At 43.9% G+C, this 17,064-nt stretch overlaps 1 protein-coding gene and 1 pseudogene across 1 annotated transcript in view; both read left to right on the top strand.

The window, feature by feature from the left end:
- The window catches only part of LOC121826470 (NACHT, LRR and PYD domains-containing protein 1a-like), a 265,206-nt gene that overhangs the window by 169,889 nt on the left and 78,253 nt on the right, over positions 1-17,064 (top strand). The gene's annotated exons all lie outside the window — the stretch shown is intronic.
- Positions 1-17,064, top strand: part of LOC102914203 (NACHT, LRR and PYD domains-containing protein 1a-like) — a 57,206-nt pseudogene that overhangs the window by 21,652 nt on the left and 18,490 nt on the right.

Here is a 17,064-nt window from a genome sequence, read left to right as displayed (position 1 = left end):
TTCAAAGCTTAGTATTTGGTTTCCAATTTTTGGTTTTGTAAATTAAAAGAAAACAGCCTATATTTTTGTTTCAGCCTAAGTTGGCCATCTCTACTCTGTGTTTTGGAACTTGTGGTTTTATTTTGAGTTTGTTATGTTGTCATTTTTTGCAGTTGTAGGAACCAAATGTTGCACATATCAGGCACAGAGCTACTCCTACCACTACAGATTTTGAGTTTAGGCAGGTTTAAAATTCACCATTCTCCTCCTGCCTCTGTATGCTTGGTTTCTGGCATTAAAGAAATGTACTACCACTAAGTGTATGTTCTCTCTCTCTCTCTCTCTCTCTCTCTCTCTCTCTCTCTCTCTCTCTCTCTCTCTCTCTCTCTCTCTTCCTTTCTCTCTCGCCCCTCTGGCTATCTATGTGTATATGTGTCTCCTTTTCTCTCTCCCTTGTATCTCTCTGTGCCTGTCAATTTATCTCTCTGTATGTTTGTCAGGTTCTCTCTCTGACTATCACTCTGGCTCTCTGTGGGTGTCTCTGTTATTTCATATATATATATATATATATATATATATATATATATATATATATATACTCTCCCCCTTCTCTTATAAAGATATAGGGGCCACATGGACCAACACACATGCCATGTGTGTGACCAAGCTGAACATCCCATCACAGAGTTGTTCTCAACCACCTCTCCTGAGCTTTCTTCCCATTTCCCCTTTCCGGTTTTTCTTTATGAGACTCTAGAATTCTTTTCCAAAGGAAAGCAGTTATATTTACATCAAAATAAAGAGACTGTCTGAATTATCAAGGTTCCCCTTTGTGCCAGGACCTGTGCTGGGTACGGTAGATTATAAAGAAGAGATGCTAGGGACCTATGTGGAACACATAGACTGAGTCAGAAACAGACATACAAAATGATAACACAACATGTTATGATATGAATGTAGTTGAGGAACCACCCAGTGAAGGATCCAGATGTTGGAGCAAAGGAGCACGTAGAAGCTGGTGAATCCTGGGGGTGGTATATTGAGTCCTAGTGCTCAGGCAAATAGAAACCTAATCTGCTGTGTAAGGCTGTGTACCCCAGACCATGCACACGCAGTTCACATCTTTCATGCCCTTATCTCCCCACCCCCTCAGGTACAAGTGGACCCCAATCACTAATGCCAGTTGGCAGATTCTCTTCTCCACTCTTGAGTTCTCAGGAAGCCTGGAGGAGCTGGACCTAAGTGGAAATCCACTCAACAACTGTGCACTGCGCAGTCTTTGTAGGACCCTGAGGTACCCTGGATGTCACCTTAGAACATTATGGTGAGTCTGGCTTGGGTTTTTTCCTGAAGCTGGGATGGATGGCAGGAGAGCAAAGCAAAAGCTGGGTCTGGGGTGAGGTTTAGTATTTATCAAATGTTCACCAAACATACTTGACCACACCTGTAACAGAGGCCAGACTTGTTATGATAAACAAATAGATTCTGTTCTTGGTGATCATAAGAGACCAGCATTCAGCAAGGAGCCCCACTAGTTATTGATAACAACAGGCCCATGAGGTTTACAGCGGAGCAAACTTCCTAAGGAAGTGGCTACAGCAGAGCTCAAGAACACAGAGGAAGAGGCTAAATGAATCAGGAGGGGAGAAAGCTCCAGGCCCAGGGAATGGTGTCTCCCAGTCCCTCCTGCTCTCTGCCCTTGTAACCAGCTTTCTACTCTGTTTGTATGGACTCCATCTTGATTAAGATTTCACATGAAAAGTCAGTCCTGCCCTATTCTATGGCTGGTGAATTTCACTTCGGATGGCTATTGAAATATAACAGGGAACTGTCCTGGGCCTCATGGAGCTCTGCCAGGGCAAATCACAGCAGAGCAGTGGTCCCCAACCTGCACTCCATTGCTCCTGCAGCTCAGCTGTGGGAAACATGGAATTATCTACCAAGACATAAAGGCACTCCAGAGATCATGCCAGGACTAACAAAGGGAAACCTGAAATGAGTTCCCAAGAGCAGTGAGCCTGGAGAAGCTGATGGTAAGCATCTCCCATGCAGGCTTGTCAACTGTGGCCTCACATCCAGCCACTGTGCAGACCTGGCCTCAGTGCTCAGGACCAGCTCCAGCCTGGCTGAGCTAGACCTGCAGCTCAATGACCTGGGAGACCATGGTGTGAGGCTGCTGTGTGAGGGCCTTAGAAATCCTGCCTGCAAACTCAGAATCCTTCGGTAAGTAATGACCTGAGATTCCATCTGAGCAGGAGACAAAGGAAGAGACACAGGTGCATTACTAGATGACAAGACAGAAAAGAAAAAGGACAAATAATTTACAGTCAGCCTGGTTCCTGACCAGCTGTGCCACTACTCCTCTGGGACTTGGGTAAGTCATTGTCTTCTTTAAAACTCAGTTTCTTCATCTATCAAATGGAATGTCATACCCATCTTGTGGATGGTAATGACATAAAATGTACATATGTAAAAACAAAGATAATAACCAGGTAGGTAGCTAGGCACAGTGCAGTCATATGTATTAGCAAGACTATTATTCTAACAGACTCTAAGGTTTGCCTTACTCCAGGACAGTGCTTCCATCATTTATTCATTCATGGATCCATCCATGCATGCATCTATATCAGGACCCCTGTGTGTCAAGCACTGGTCCAGGTTCTAGGGATACAATCACATATACACATGGCTCTGTCCTCCTGAAGCTGGGTGGAAAGAGACAGACATAATCACCTGTTAGCCATGATTCAGTATTGACAAGCTCTGCTGAATGCTGTGGAGTCAACAATATTGTGAGAATGTAATGCTGTGAAAGGGTCTACTTTATTGAATGGCTCAAGGGCTTCTCTGAAGCCTGAGAGAGAGATAGGCCTTGGTTTGGCCAACATGGGTACAGTAGCCCAGGCAGAGGCAGAGTCGGGGAAAGCACTGGAACAGAAAGTCTTTGGAGCCCTAGAGGGCTATGGGGTTTCACTACAGGAGATTTTTGAGGTTCTTTGTCCAGAATCCATAAGGGAATATAGCCATCACCTCTAGCCACTGGCAATGCTGATTGCTACAGTGCTGCCCATTTCTAACAGGAGTACCCTCATCCTTGGCCACATCCCCTTCCCTGGGACGGTCTGCTTCCAATTACTGATTTGTGGAGCAAGGGTATAAAGGTCCAATCCTCATTTCACCTCTAGAAAGTTCTAAACATCCTCATCCTGGCTTCAGATCTCCCTGCACACTGACCAAACCCCACTGAGACAGTCTCACAGACACATCTCTCTCTTCTCAGCCTGCTCCATCCTTTGTCTTGGTTTTGATTGAGGAATAAGCCTCAATAAAGCTCCTCACTAGCTCCATCTACAGACAACAGAGTCCAGGATCCTGGACCCCGAGGCCTCATGATCCTGTTGTGGATCCCAGAAGAAACAGCCCCCTCTTGTGCTTGCAGGCTGGACCAGGCCCCTCTCAGTGATGAGGTAATGACGGAGCTCAGGGCCATGGAGGCAGAGAATCCACAGCTGCTCATCTCCAGCACATGGTAAGGGGTGGACACAGAACTCCCACTGGTCAACCCAGGCCCTTTGTGGCTGCTCCAGAGCTGAGATGTGGGAACAGGGCCCTGAGGTGATGGGAAAGACAAAGGGAACCAGGAGAAAAGTAGGAATCACAGCAACCAAAGTGAGGATGGGTTCTGTGTGTCAGGGCATTGCATTTTTTTATTTAGCAAAAATAGAATCCTATATCATGCCTACATAAGTCATTTCACAGGGGAAAAAAAAGAACATTAAAGATGAATTAGTGGTGAGTCCTCTGGGCGCAGCAAGTGTAACAATGATAGCCACCAGTAAACCCAGACCACTGGAACATTGAAAGCAGAAACCACACTTGAGAAAGATATAGAAAATGTCTTAGAGAACAAAACCACCATGGGTATCACTGTCCCACCCATAATGCTCAAACACTCATACAAACAGGAGTATGTGCACGACACACACACACACACACACACACACACACACACACACACACACACACTATGGAATATAAAGCCTCAGGACAGGAAAGTCATTTTCCATCCACAGTGGCTATGCTGAAGCCCCATGCTCTCCCAGTTTAGTCAATATCAGTTAATGACCATGAATTCCATCTGTTTTCTAGTTCCTAGCTGCTGTAGTGCACATGAAACAGAGGGCTCTATAAATACAGGATGGTCATCCATTCATTGAACAAACATTTGTGCAAGACCCACTGTGCATCATACACTATTTTAGGACCTGAGGGCACATAGGTGAACAAAGCAGACATGGCCCAACATTCATTATCTTAGTCCAGCAGTGAAGGGGACACTTGTTCCACCACAGTCCATGGAATTATACCTGGGAACCCTGTTAGTGCAGTGCTGGTCTGTCTGACCTAATCCTAAGCTGAGGAGAGCTCTCAAAGATGGGAAATATGAGGAGCCAAGAAAAAGGAAATACCAGGCATAGGAAGAAGATTAGGAAGCAGAGAAAGCAGCTCCCTTGAGGGACAGGAAACCATGTGTGAGACCATCTGCTCTGCCTCACCATCACCTGGGAGCTCCACAGAAATGCAATTTCTCACGCCCCATTGGATCCTTACTGACTCAGAATCTCAGGTGGAGCAGCCTCCTTCAGTGAGCTTTATGACTTAGCAGACTGTCCAGGTAACATCTGAGGACAGTGATTTGAGAGACCCTGGTCTACAGTTCGGTGAGTAGGAAAGGGTGACTCAGGAAGGACTGGAGAGGGACAGGGGCTACAGCAAGAACTACAGACCATGCTAAGAACAATCTGTTTCTCCCCAGAGGAAATGAGAGGCATTCCAGTGCCTCAGCCACCAAGGGGCATCTCCATCTACTCTTAATGGTCAGCTACTATGTGGAGAATGAGCTAGCAGGGACCAGATCAGAAGTAGGGGTGCCTGTCAGAGGATGCTGCAGTGTTTCAGGATAATGCTCCCTCTACCCTTGAAAAAGGATGGATGGAGTCTGTGGAGGGGAGAGTAGAGAATCTAAAGGAAAGAGATTTGAGTGTCTAGGGGATTAGCATTCAGGGTGAGTGATTATTAGTTTGTTTTGTGCAGTTATAACAGCGTATGACACTGGGCACTTAAGATAATGAGATTATTTCTTGCAGTTCCGGATTCAGGGAAGGGCAAGGAAGGGCATAGACCCTATGTCTAGAAAAGCCCTTCTTCCCATTCTATCAGGTTGCACAACAAGGGAGTCTGAGAGTGAGAGGCCAAGGTGGCTTTTGTGACAAGTCCTGTCAGGCCACAGGAGTCTATTCCTTTGATGATGACATTAACACCTTCATGACTGCAAAGCCTTCATAACCTCACTGTGTCTTATCCTTCATCCTATCAGCACTGTGGGTTTGGGGATTAACTTTCTAATTAGTAAACAATTGGGGAGCACATTCAAATTAAAGCAAAGTAGGGACTGAGATAATCTCTGTTTAGGCAGCATGGATGTTCAGGAGGATGGAGGCCATCTTAGAGTTCTGGTCAAGAGAAGAAGAATGCGACTGAGTTCCAATTCAGATGAGTTGAATTTTATATGGCGATATTGTGTACACAGCCCTGGTTTTCCTGGTTTCTCCTGATATGTAAAGGAATGAACATGTCTGTGTCTAGGAAACCATATATGATGGTCCCTAATAAGAACCCAGATGTAGAAGTGACCCATCCAGCAGGCCAGGTTATTCGAGGGTCTCGAGGAGGGACCACCTGTGAATCAATGGGGGGCAAGAGGGAAAGGAGACCAAGCACTTGAAGAAAGACAAAGCAGTCTGAGTTGCGTCAAGGTCTCGTTTATTGACTGGGTGTTAGAGCTTATAAACAGGGCTTCAGGTAGGGAGGGGGAGCAGGAGTGAGGAGAGGACAAAGAAAATTCCTAAGGAGGGTTAGCAGGAGGTCGCTTTGGTCCCAGGCCCCTGCAGCTAGCTGATTTAAAGAGGTTTATTTAATCCTACATTCCTAGGTTAGACTAAAAGCCTCTTATTTACAGGAGGCTTGATAAATCGTGGCAGGTAACACAAGGTTCAAGACACAGCTGTCCAGAGTCGGTCTCCAACAGTTCCCCCTCTTTTCTCAAAAATGGACCAAGTCCATGTGATCGGGGTTGCGGAGGTCTGAGAGAGCCTCTGTCTTAGGCTATACAGGGGGACTCCCACGCATGGCAGGTGCCATGTTGAGCCGGTCTCAACGACCTCTGTACGCTCTTGTCTCCTGCATGGGCCCTGTACTAATCCCGTCATTGAGTACTCTCTAGCAAGACCGTGGGGACCTTAGGGCTTTAGGACACTGAATCTGAGTCCTTGATGGGGCTCCTGGCTGGCCTCCTTGGAATCTACTCTGTGATAATGAATTGAGACGTGTCGTGGTAAGGCCGAATCAATCTGATTTTTGATAAACCGAGTCAACCGCTGAAAGGCCCAGGGACCAAAGGTAATGAGAAGGAGAAGGAAAATAATCAGGGGTCCAGGAGGGTGGGGATCAGGGTAGAAAGCCCAGGGGATTCTTTAAAGCTTCTATATAGAAGGGCAAACCCTGCTCCTAAGAGCAAGAGCCGCATCTTACTGCAGCCCCATAAAGGCTAATAAAGGAAAAACTCACAAGATTACAATTCCCATACAATTTCGTTTCACAAGATCATGGTCTGGGTACAGAGTGTTCACAGAGGGGTAATTTGCATCAACAGGAACATTTTTCCTGAAACCTCAAGGGAGGGGTATCAAGGCAGGAGTGGAGTTTACACAAAGGTCACAGTGGTCCTTCCTGGAACACCTGCAACTATCCCAGTCACAGTTGAGTACATCTCTTAACAGAAATCTCTTTACATAGCTATATGGTTGCAGGGGAGATTGAACAATGGCTAAGTCAGATTGCTCTTGGCACTAGATTTTTAGTTTCTCATTTCCTGGTGCTTGAAGTTTTTTCTTTTCCTGAGGCTTGGGGGTGTAAGCCTGAAGGGCTAGGGTCTTTCACTCCCCCATTTCTTTTTGGCAAATTTTAATCTTAAAATTATGGTATTGCATTAGGTACCTCATGGCCTATTTTAGTAACTCATGGCCTGTAATGGCCATGCATAGTTCATGTATAACTAGCCATCATAGCCATCTCTATGCCAGGGAGTTTTCTTTTGACCCAGCATTTCAGCCTTTTTTGAACAAGGAAAATGGGACGATGTATTCTCTTTCTGGAACTGCTTCAAGCTGGCATTGGGGCGTCGTTATCAGGGCCCCTCCCCGAAAAGGCTGAAAAGCTGGTCAAAGACTGGGCAGGGGGCATTTGTCAGTAGCATGTAGCTGCCTGACACCATAGTGACAGGGAAGAATCATGTTAGCTGGGCTGGTCCACATTAGCCTTTAGCACGTCCGGAGTCCACAGTCGTCTGGAGTGGTGGAGTCAGCAACTGAAACTTGGAGGTGTCTGCCAGCCAAGTAGAAATCTGTTGAGACAGATTTAAACTAGGAACAGAGGTTAAAATTTATGAATTTATTTGGAACCCTTAGGTTTATACCCATAGTAATGGGAAAAGCACTAATCCCAAGACCAGGAGAGAGGAAAAATACCATCTTTAGGAATACTTATCTGGGGTTCTTTCGACCTCTGTGGAGTGGGTCTATGTTTTTATGACTCTTAATCCTTTGAGGCCTACTTACAAAATGACATAAAAGTTTTAGATTCATTAGTATTACCAATCTGTACTGAAATCCATATTGTAGACAAAGCAGGTAATGGGTATCTGTAAAACAGCAGAAGTGGACTTATACCTTTGAGTCCCAACAAGAACTACAGATTTGGGCATTTTACTTCTGTCCAGAAAGCCAGGTGTAAGTTGGACAGAGATTTTAAGCCTGGTGAAAAGCACTTTTAGGTTTACATTTAGACATATCTAGATGACATCTAAAACAAATCCAAAATGTTGAGCTTGTGACTGAACAGTAAGTGGTCATTGCTCTATCAGCTCATCGGGACTCCTAAATGTTAAGCTCTGAACCATAGAACAGGAGAGTAATCTGAAACATATCTTATTTTATACTCATACCCGAACCTTTATGATTTATTTAAATTTTTTACATCTTAGAACTTTTTTTTTTAAAGTGAGCTTACATGCTAGCTATGGCCTTGCAGAAAGACCTGGTTGTCTGATGCTGCCATGCTGACAAAGTTAGAGCTAGCCTAGCCATCAGTACTATCAGAAATCTGAGAAGGATAAACTATATCTGAGTGCAGACCAAGAAGCTTTCAATCCTATAAATTACAGTGATCAATTCCTACCCAGATCTCTATAGCGTTGGAGGTACCAGTCAGAACAACATCAATCTTCTACCACCATCAAGCCCATAAGGCAGAGTACCTTTTCTGTGGAATAGGGACACGGAAGACTGACAGTGTCCTACTACTTGTCCACAGTCTGGGCTGGGTCCTGGAGGCAGGTGTTGCATTGGGGCATCTTGCCCTGTGGTCAGTGTTGTTCGCAATTCAGGTGGCATCTTCTTGTCATTCCATATCTTCTTTGGAGACCTTGGGAATCATTGCTAGGAGCTGGAGAGCTAGGAGTCTCTGTTTCTGATAGTAAGTTTTTAATCAAATAATTTAAATGTCATATTCATCAGATCATTGACAGGTTTGAGGACCATTATCTATTAAATGTATCTGAGCCAAACAAATCTAGGCCTAATCTTGAAAATATCTCTAAGTTTGGTAATAATGACCAGGCTAATTTGTTCTCCTATAGATATATTAGTCAAATATATCTCTCAGTTTGTTTTTATTTAAATAGAACCGTTTATGCTTTAAACTAGTATCTGGATAGCCAGATGACTAGTATTAACTTGTATTCCTTAACACAAAGAACATGCAAACTCAGACATTCAAAACCAAACATACATGTGGCCACATTTTCATTCATACCTGTAGAATAGACAGACATTTTTAAAACTATGACCCTTTGGAGTCTCCATGAAACAGCAGAATAGCAAGAGAAAGAAATCTGAAACATGTTTACTTAAACTTTAAAGTTAGACCTTAAAGTTTTATTATATTTTTTTCAAACCCTCATGACATGCTTAAGCCTTTAAATTTTTATATCTTAAACTGCTTCCTCAAGTTAAAAAATCATTTATTTAAACTTTTATTTTAACCAACAATAATTTGAAACCAATTTTCTTAAATGATGGCAAGTATTTGTAACACATTGAACTCAAATGACCAAAACCCATGTAAATTTTTATTTTTCCTGTGGAAACAAAAGCATAATTTTCCTAGTATCTTGAACTGGTGATTTAACATTTCTTTTTCAAGCAATATCAGTGTTACGCCCAGATCGAGTCCCCAAAGAAGCTACTGGAGACCTCAGGTACAGAATGCAAAAGCAAGGTTTATACAAATGAAGTTTACAAGCCTTGGCATGGGGGCTAGTTCCAAACCTCTCACACACAGCAGGGAGGTTGGAAGGAGCACATGCCTTTCTTTGTGAAGCTAATACAGACCACATAATTTATCTCCCACTGCCCGTGTCCCTCTTTAGGTTCATATCAGTAGTTTTTTATGTTATCTTTATTTTTCATTTGTTCAGCAACCGTATTTAGGAGTTTTATGAGCTGTCTCTGGGATTTGGGAAGTTTGGGAAGTTTGGGATGTTTTATGACCACTTAGTCTCTGTCAGATGGTCGTATATCCTAACTCTGTGTTTTCTTAAGTTTCTGTAGTTGATAATGCCACCTGGAAAAATGCGTCTAAGTTCTTATCTACATTTAAGAATCCTGGTTTTAGCTTTTTTGTCTGTAGGGGATGAAGTGGGGGGGCAGGGTTTACTGAGGTTTCACAATCAGGACAGAGAAGGGTTAACAAGAGAAATTCCTGGCTGGCAGAAGAGACCTTGAAGTTATCACAGTAAAGGAAGGGAGGGGGAGCAGTGGTCATAAAGTATGTCCTTGGCTGCCAGTGTTCCTGAAAAAAAGTTTTTGTTAACTCCTCTGACTAAAGTCAGATTCTCTGTTCAGTGTTCACACAGTTTTGTCAGTTGCAGGCAGCTATTGTCCTGTCCAGAGCAGGACATGAGAATCTTAGCCCGCCTGTACTGAGAGCACGCACCCCCACCCTCGTGAGAGCAGCCAGCTGCCTGCAGTCCTGATAGCAAGAGAGCTAGGGAGGGAGGGAGGGAGGTGGCCCTCGCTGTGCCTCTCTCTCCTTCTCCCCACGAAAATAAGGGAGGTGAGTAGCAGAAACAGATGACATTTGCACAGACAATCCAAGTACCGGCACATCAGCACTGAGATGATGATGGCCTCACTCACAGCAAGCAAGCCCCTCGATTGTGGCTTGCACATCCTTCTGGTGGGCTAGGCAAAGGTTTAGTGGAGAAGAAGGGGACTGTCCCATAGCGTCCGTCACAGTCAAGTCAACCATGAGAACAGTTAACACACTACACACAAGACAAAGGGCACACGAAAGAAAAACTTTGCCCCAACAAGACAACCAACAAACCTCCAAGAACAATGACAGCCTGATGTGCTCTGTGGAGAGTGACCCTCCAGGCTCAATCACACCAAAAACAATCCAGATCAAACAGACATCAGGGGGCTTTCACATCCCTGTCAGTCAGACATGTACCTTATTTCTTGGAAGAGAAACAGAGTGTAAAGTAACAATGACCACAATAAAACATACAAAAAACCCCACAAAATGTCTCTAACAATTTCCCGGGACAAAATACAAAGTGGCACTTCCTCCCACCATGGGGAAAGGTACCCAAAGATGCTCCTCTCCTAAGCACTCCCTGGAGGAGACTCCTAAAATCAAATGGTCACCTCTGAGGTGGCCCCAAATGGCTTGGGACTAGGGGGTCCCTTGCCCAAATCAGGGAATGAGACGTCTCTCTTTCCCTCCCAGGATCACTGTCCGGACATGTCTGTCCCAGTGAGAGCCTGCAAAGTACAAATCAGTTGACTGGCACAAAACTTAACGAGACAAGACAGAGACAGAGACAAGACAGAGAGCGCTCTTACTGGTAGATGTCAATAAACCTTTGGACCCTTGAGGGTCCCGGTGGGTCTTTTGGTCTTTTGTTCAATGTGATTTGTGACAACCTCACTCTTACCGTCTTCTGGGATGGACACATCGTTTAATAGGTCCTCAGCAAGTTCCAGAAGATGTGACACCCTACTATCCTTTTCTGAATCCTTTAAAACATCTCTGATAACTCCATAGAAACTAAAGAATGCATCGGGGACGTACTCTCCATCCTTAAGCAAGTTATTGATAGCCTTTCCAACTTTATTCCACGTCAAAGGGTGGATGCCCAGGCCATTAATAACCAGCCAGGGACATTTTTCTTCCACGAAACAGAAAAACTTAGTTAAATCTTTTTTTCTTTCTTTGTTTTTGACTCTTATTCCCCTCTCCCTGATTTATTCATTTCCTTAATGAAGAGAGCCTCTTTAGAGAGTGCTTTACCCATTGATTGATGAACGGCACTTACCTCAAGGCTGCCCGCGGTGCACGAGTGATGCTGTTGGGGCACCTCTACCCTAGTGAGTCTGGCCAGACCACGTTTTCTCTTTGCCGTCCAGTAGTGAGCCGCCGTGCCTCGAGCCCCACGTTGGGCGCCACTTGACCCGTCCAGCAGGCCAGGTTATTCGAGGGTCTCGAGGAGAGACCACCTGTGAATCAATGGGGGGTGAGAGGGAAAGGAGACCAAGCGCTTGAAGAAAGACAAAGCAGTCTGAGTTGCGTCAAGGTCTCGTTTATTGACTGGGTGTTAGAGCTTATAAACAGGGCTTCAGGTAGGGAGGGGGAGCAGGAGTGAGGAGAGGACAAAGAAAATTCCTAAGGAGGGTCAGCAGGAGGTCGCTTTGGTCCCAGGCCCCTGCAGCTAGCTGATTTAAAGAGGTTTATTTAATCCTACATTCCTAGGTTAGACTAAAAGCCTCTTATTTACAGGAGGCTTGATAAATCGTGGCAGGTAACACAAGGTTCAAGACACAGCTGTCCAGAGTCAGTCTCCAACATAGAAGAAACCGGTGGTAGCCTGACCTCATTCAAGCATCAGAGACTACAGTCAGGTATGTGATGGGTTCAGACCCAGAGCATCATAATTGGTAGATGAAGTGGCATCTGTGGGAGGAAATCATCTTTCTTTTTTAATATACTCTTTACTTTCTTTTTTAATATGCTTTTTTAGAATTTAATACACAAGTACTTTATTTATATCATCTCCAGCCCTCAGTCTATCCACTCCAATAACTCCTGTGCCCCACCAAAAAACTATCTCTCAAATTATGACCTGTTCTTGAGTATTATTGTTAAGTATATGTGTTTTTATATAGTGGTCATACATATGTGCTTCAGGTTGACCACTCGGGACTGTGTAACCTATTAGGACACTCTACCTGGGGAAGACTGATTTTATCTCTCTCCTACCAGCTATTAATTGCTTATAGCTCTTCATTTAGGAGTGGGGCATTATCAGATTTCTTCCATCCATATTAGCATGTCAACTAGAACTGACGTTGAGGCAGAGATATTGTTGAGATGTCATTGGTGCAATGTCCCTGTCATCTACAAAAAACATTATCTGAAACAGATGTCCTGGAGATGGTCATCATTTCTATCGCTGTCTCTGACATGGAACAGTACATGCTCCACAATAAGAGCATCAGCCCTTTCAACACATTCCACACCTAGAACCCAGAGGGAATACTGCTTCCTTCTATCCCAGACTTGAGGCCTGCTGATGCCTCTTTGTCAAGTCTGTGGCTTGCATCAGGCTCTATACCAGGGCTCAGTGTCTCATTACAAGCTGCTATGTCCTGGGACTCACCTCCCTATCCATGATCATCTACATTTTGAGTTACGTTCTTTTGTTTTTCAACATACCCACTTGAGGACATTCTAGGAAAATGAACACTTATAGACCAGTAAGAAAGAAAACACAAGAGCTGGCTTGGGAGTGTGGTGGTATTGTGTTTCCCAAAATATTGTGCATGCTAATAAACTTATCTGGAGTCAGAAAAGAGAACAGCCACAATATTAAACATAGGGAACAGGCAGTGGTAGCACACGCCTTTAATCCTAGCATTCCAGAGGAAGAAATCCATCTGGATCTCTGTGAGTTCAAGGCCACACTGGAAAAAGCCAGGCATGGTGACACATGCCTATAATCCCAAAAAGTGAGCCTTTAATCCCAGGGAGTGATGGCAGAAAGCAGAAAGATGTATAAGGTGTAAAAACCAGAAACTAGAAGCATTTGGCTGGTTAAACTTTTAGGCTTTGAGCAGCACAGTTCAGCTGAGATTCATTTTGGATAAGAACACAGAAGATTCCAGTCTGAGGAAACAGGATCAGCTGTGGAACTGTGGAGGTGAGGAAGCTGTGGTTTGTTCTACTTCTCTGATCTTTCAGCATTCACCCCAATAACTGGCCTCAGGTTTGATTTTATTAATAAGAACTTTAAAGATTCCTGCTACATGGGAGCAGGTATTATGTTGAGATGGTTGCTCAAAAACCACAGTGGAACGATAATGAAACTATATATATATATATATATATATATATATATGCAAAGCATGCAGGTAGCCTGATGAACAGTGATGAAAACTACAGGCACACTTCCTGCTATGACCTAAACCGGAAAACCTGATAAAGAGTTCAGCAATGGTCTGTTACTGGAGAAAGCTGTGGAGATGAGCCACTGTCTAGCCATTTCTAGAGGTTTGCTCACAACTTGCACCACTAAAGACCTTCCATCCATCTTTTCCTGACTTTCCAGGACACAAGCACCTGGAACCACTGAGAACTGAAAATGACTTCTGGGGCCCTACAGGGCCTGTGGCTACTGAGGTGGTTGACAAAGAGAAAAATCTATACCGGTGAGTGAGCTCTGCCTGGGAAAGGCTGGCTTTCCCCGGTATAATTTCCACACTTTTCACCTGGTCTCTACTGTGTCTTCTCATCCCCTCACTAATTCAGGAGGCAAGGACAGGATGGGAAAAAGGAAGTTTGAGGTTTTATAAAAATACAGATCTTTTTCATATAATTATCAAAAGTTTATGAAAGTGGAGAGCACATGAACTTCCCTGTCTAATTACTCAGCTCCAGCAACCATTTTTCCAAGTTTGTTTCAACTACTCACATTCCCCCTTTGTCATCACTGTCACAGTATTGTGAGTCCAGGACATCAGGTGACTTCACACACAAACATTTCACTATGCCTCCCCTATAGTTAAGACAGAGCTTCATCATCTATAACCAGCACACCATTTCCATATCAACAGAGTTGATGTGAGTCCTTCATTTTATCTGAACAGTCTGTGTTCAACTTGGCTCTTATCTGAAATGTTGCCTTTTTGCTAGTTATTTTATTCATGATATAAATAGCATCCCTCCCCTCATTATATTTCCTTTCTCCTGTCTCTTAGATTTCCCTTAAATCCTTGTAGTCTTTGCACTCCTGCTTCACTAACAACTACTGTGTGCCAAAAACCCACTAGAAACTTAGAACATGAGGATGCATACAGCACCTTTATCCTCCAAGGGCCATAGTCCCACGAGTAATGAGTGATTGTTTCCACAGTCATGATGTCTTCCATAACCTGTTACTGTCCTCCAGCACTGTCACAATCAGTGTGGAGAAACTATTATTATCAACTATCTTTCATAGAAATTGACACCTGTCTACCAGTTAGTTATAAAATAAGAAGCCTTGAGAAAAATCACTGAAGATCTTGGTAAAGTATTGTTGAAGGGCCAAGGATTTGTCAGTAATATTAGTAGATGATCTCTTATTTTGGGGAAATACAGTTTTTAAGAATCTAAACACTAAAAATTGAAGAGGTACTTCTTAGTTTGATACCTAGGACTTCACACATGCAGGTGTGTGAACATGTGTATACACATACACACACACACACAGACACACACACACACACACACATACACACACACCTCTCTTTCATCACCCTCATCACCATCACAGGCATATCCAACTGCTCTATGTGTGTGTTACCTGTAGGTTTTCTATAGATCACTCAGTACTCACAGGTTCATAGGATGGTGTTGTCCTTATTACCCCTGTGTACAGATGAGGAAACAGATTTGAGGGTTAAATGACTTAGAGATCCACAGACAGACAGCAAAGGAACAAGAACTCAGAGCCATCTGGCTGAAGTCTGCTGTCCCCAGCCCTGCCCTGGGTCTGCACCCAGCAGAGGAGCAGAGCTGGTGTCCATTGGTGTCTGCCTCTCCCTCGTCTAGAGTTCAGTTCCCTGTGCCTGGTTCCTACCACTGTCCCAACTCAGGACTCTGCTTTGTGGTGACAAAGGCAGTGACCATTGAGATTGGATTCTGTGCCTGGAGCCAATACCTGGACAAGACTCCCTTGCAGCACAGTCACATGGTGGCTGGGCCTCTGTTTGACATCAAGGCTGAGCAGGGAGCTGTAGCTGCTGTGCACCTCCCTCATTTTGTGGATCTCCAAGGTAACCAAGGGAAGCATAAGGAGTAGGGTGGTGGTATTGGGTGGAGTTCACAGGTCATATTGGACAGTGTAGGCTGGTGGTGATGAGGAAGGTCCATGACTTCCTTAGAGAGGCAGAGCAAATTATGAAGGTGGACACTGAGATGTTTTGTCATCCCTTCTTGTCTGATGTATCTTCTTTGAAGCACGTGTCTTTCAGCCTTATGACTTTCTTTTTGTTTTATCTAAAGGAGTTTCCTTAGTGGAAATTGATATCCTCAGTAGCAATATTAACTGTCATTTATTAAGTGCTCTTTACACAGCATATCTCCCAAGAACTTAGCAGGTAAACAGAGAATAAATGGAGCAATATGAAGATATTGTTGCAAAGTAAAACAAAGGAAACAAGCAAGCCTCATTTGGTACTCAGGGTCTACCAACTCTGTAAGCTATTACACTGCTGTAGGCAGAGAGAAAAATGATGTCACCAGATTCCATTTGAGAACTGGAGCCAAAGAAGAGGGTTTTCCTAAGAAAAGAAGGAGATCTCATAATGTGTTCCAACCTCAGACATCACCAAAGATTCCTGGAGAAGATTTTTTAATAAATGCAAGATTCCCAGTGAAATATCTCATGAAGAAAGCCATTACTACAACTCTCTCCAGGCTGAAGGGGGGAATTTAGAATTCAAGAGCAGCCTAGACTACACAGCCAGACTCTGCTTATGATAGGAAAAAGCAACAACAACAAGGAAACAGGTGTTGTACAAGTGGCTGATAAGGCCGATTACCTATCTTGCTTCAAGCAACACAGGAATAAGCCCACCATAGAGACCAGGAGAATCCAGCTCACAGCAGATGAAGATGTGTTTGTTCATTGTATAAAGGTGATGAGAAGCCACAAAAGAGGAGGCATAACACTGAAGAAGTCATGAGAAGTAAAACAGAAACACAGGCTGCTCCAGCCAATAGAAGAACAATGAATAAAAAACAAGTTAAGCATCCCCTATTTAATGGCAACCCACAAGAAGAAAAAATGAAGATGAAGAAACCAAGCAGGACTTGGTTGAAAAGAACTCACAAAACAAATATAAACAATAGTGACACTCACAAACACATGAGACCTGAGCTCCAGACCCTGACACCAGGAGCACTGTTGCTGGATGATGCCTTCCTAGTATGTCTGAGGCCCATCTAGCAGGTCCACACAGAGCTCACGATCTCCCCAACAACACTTGCAAGCTTCCCTGCAGCCACCGCCTTTCTTGTTTCTTACCCTCAGATCAGACAATTCCCCCATTGGAATATTGAAAGAAGGTGATTCTGTTGCATTGTAGGAAGGACAGTCACAGGGCCAGGTGGTGGCACATACATGTAATGCCAGAATTTGGGAAGTTAAGGCAGGAGAATTAATTATGACCTCTATCCACAAATATGATGTAAGTCCCTGTCAAAAAAAAAATGAGAGAAGAAATGAAAGAACTTGGTAAGTCATCTTAAATGAGTCAGTAAACTTATGGTATTAACAATAAAAATCCAGTCCTACATGGTCCCGTTAAATCCTGGGAAGATCATGACTAGCGTTTACTCTAGCAAGAAGAGAAGTTGGAG

Source organism: Peromyscus maniculatus, chromosome 8 (assembly GCF_049852395.1).
Source record: "Peromyscus maniculatus bairdii isolate BWxNUB_F1_BW_parent chromosome 8, HU_Pman_BW_mat_3.1, whole genome shotgun sequence".
Classification (NCBI taxonomy): domain Eukaryota; kingdom Metazoa; phylum Chordata; class Mammalia; order Rodentia; family Cricetidae; genus Peromyscus; species Peromyscus maniculatus.
The sequence above is the reverse complement of the archived record's forward strand: the minus strand, read 5'-3'. Positions and strand labels throughout refer to the sequence as shown.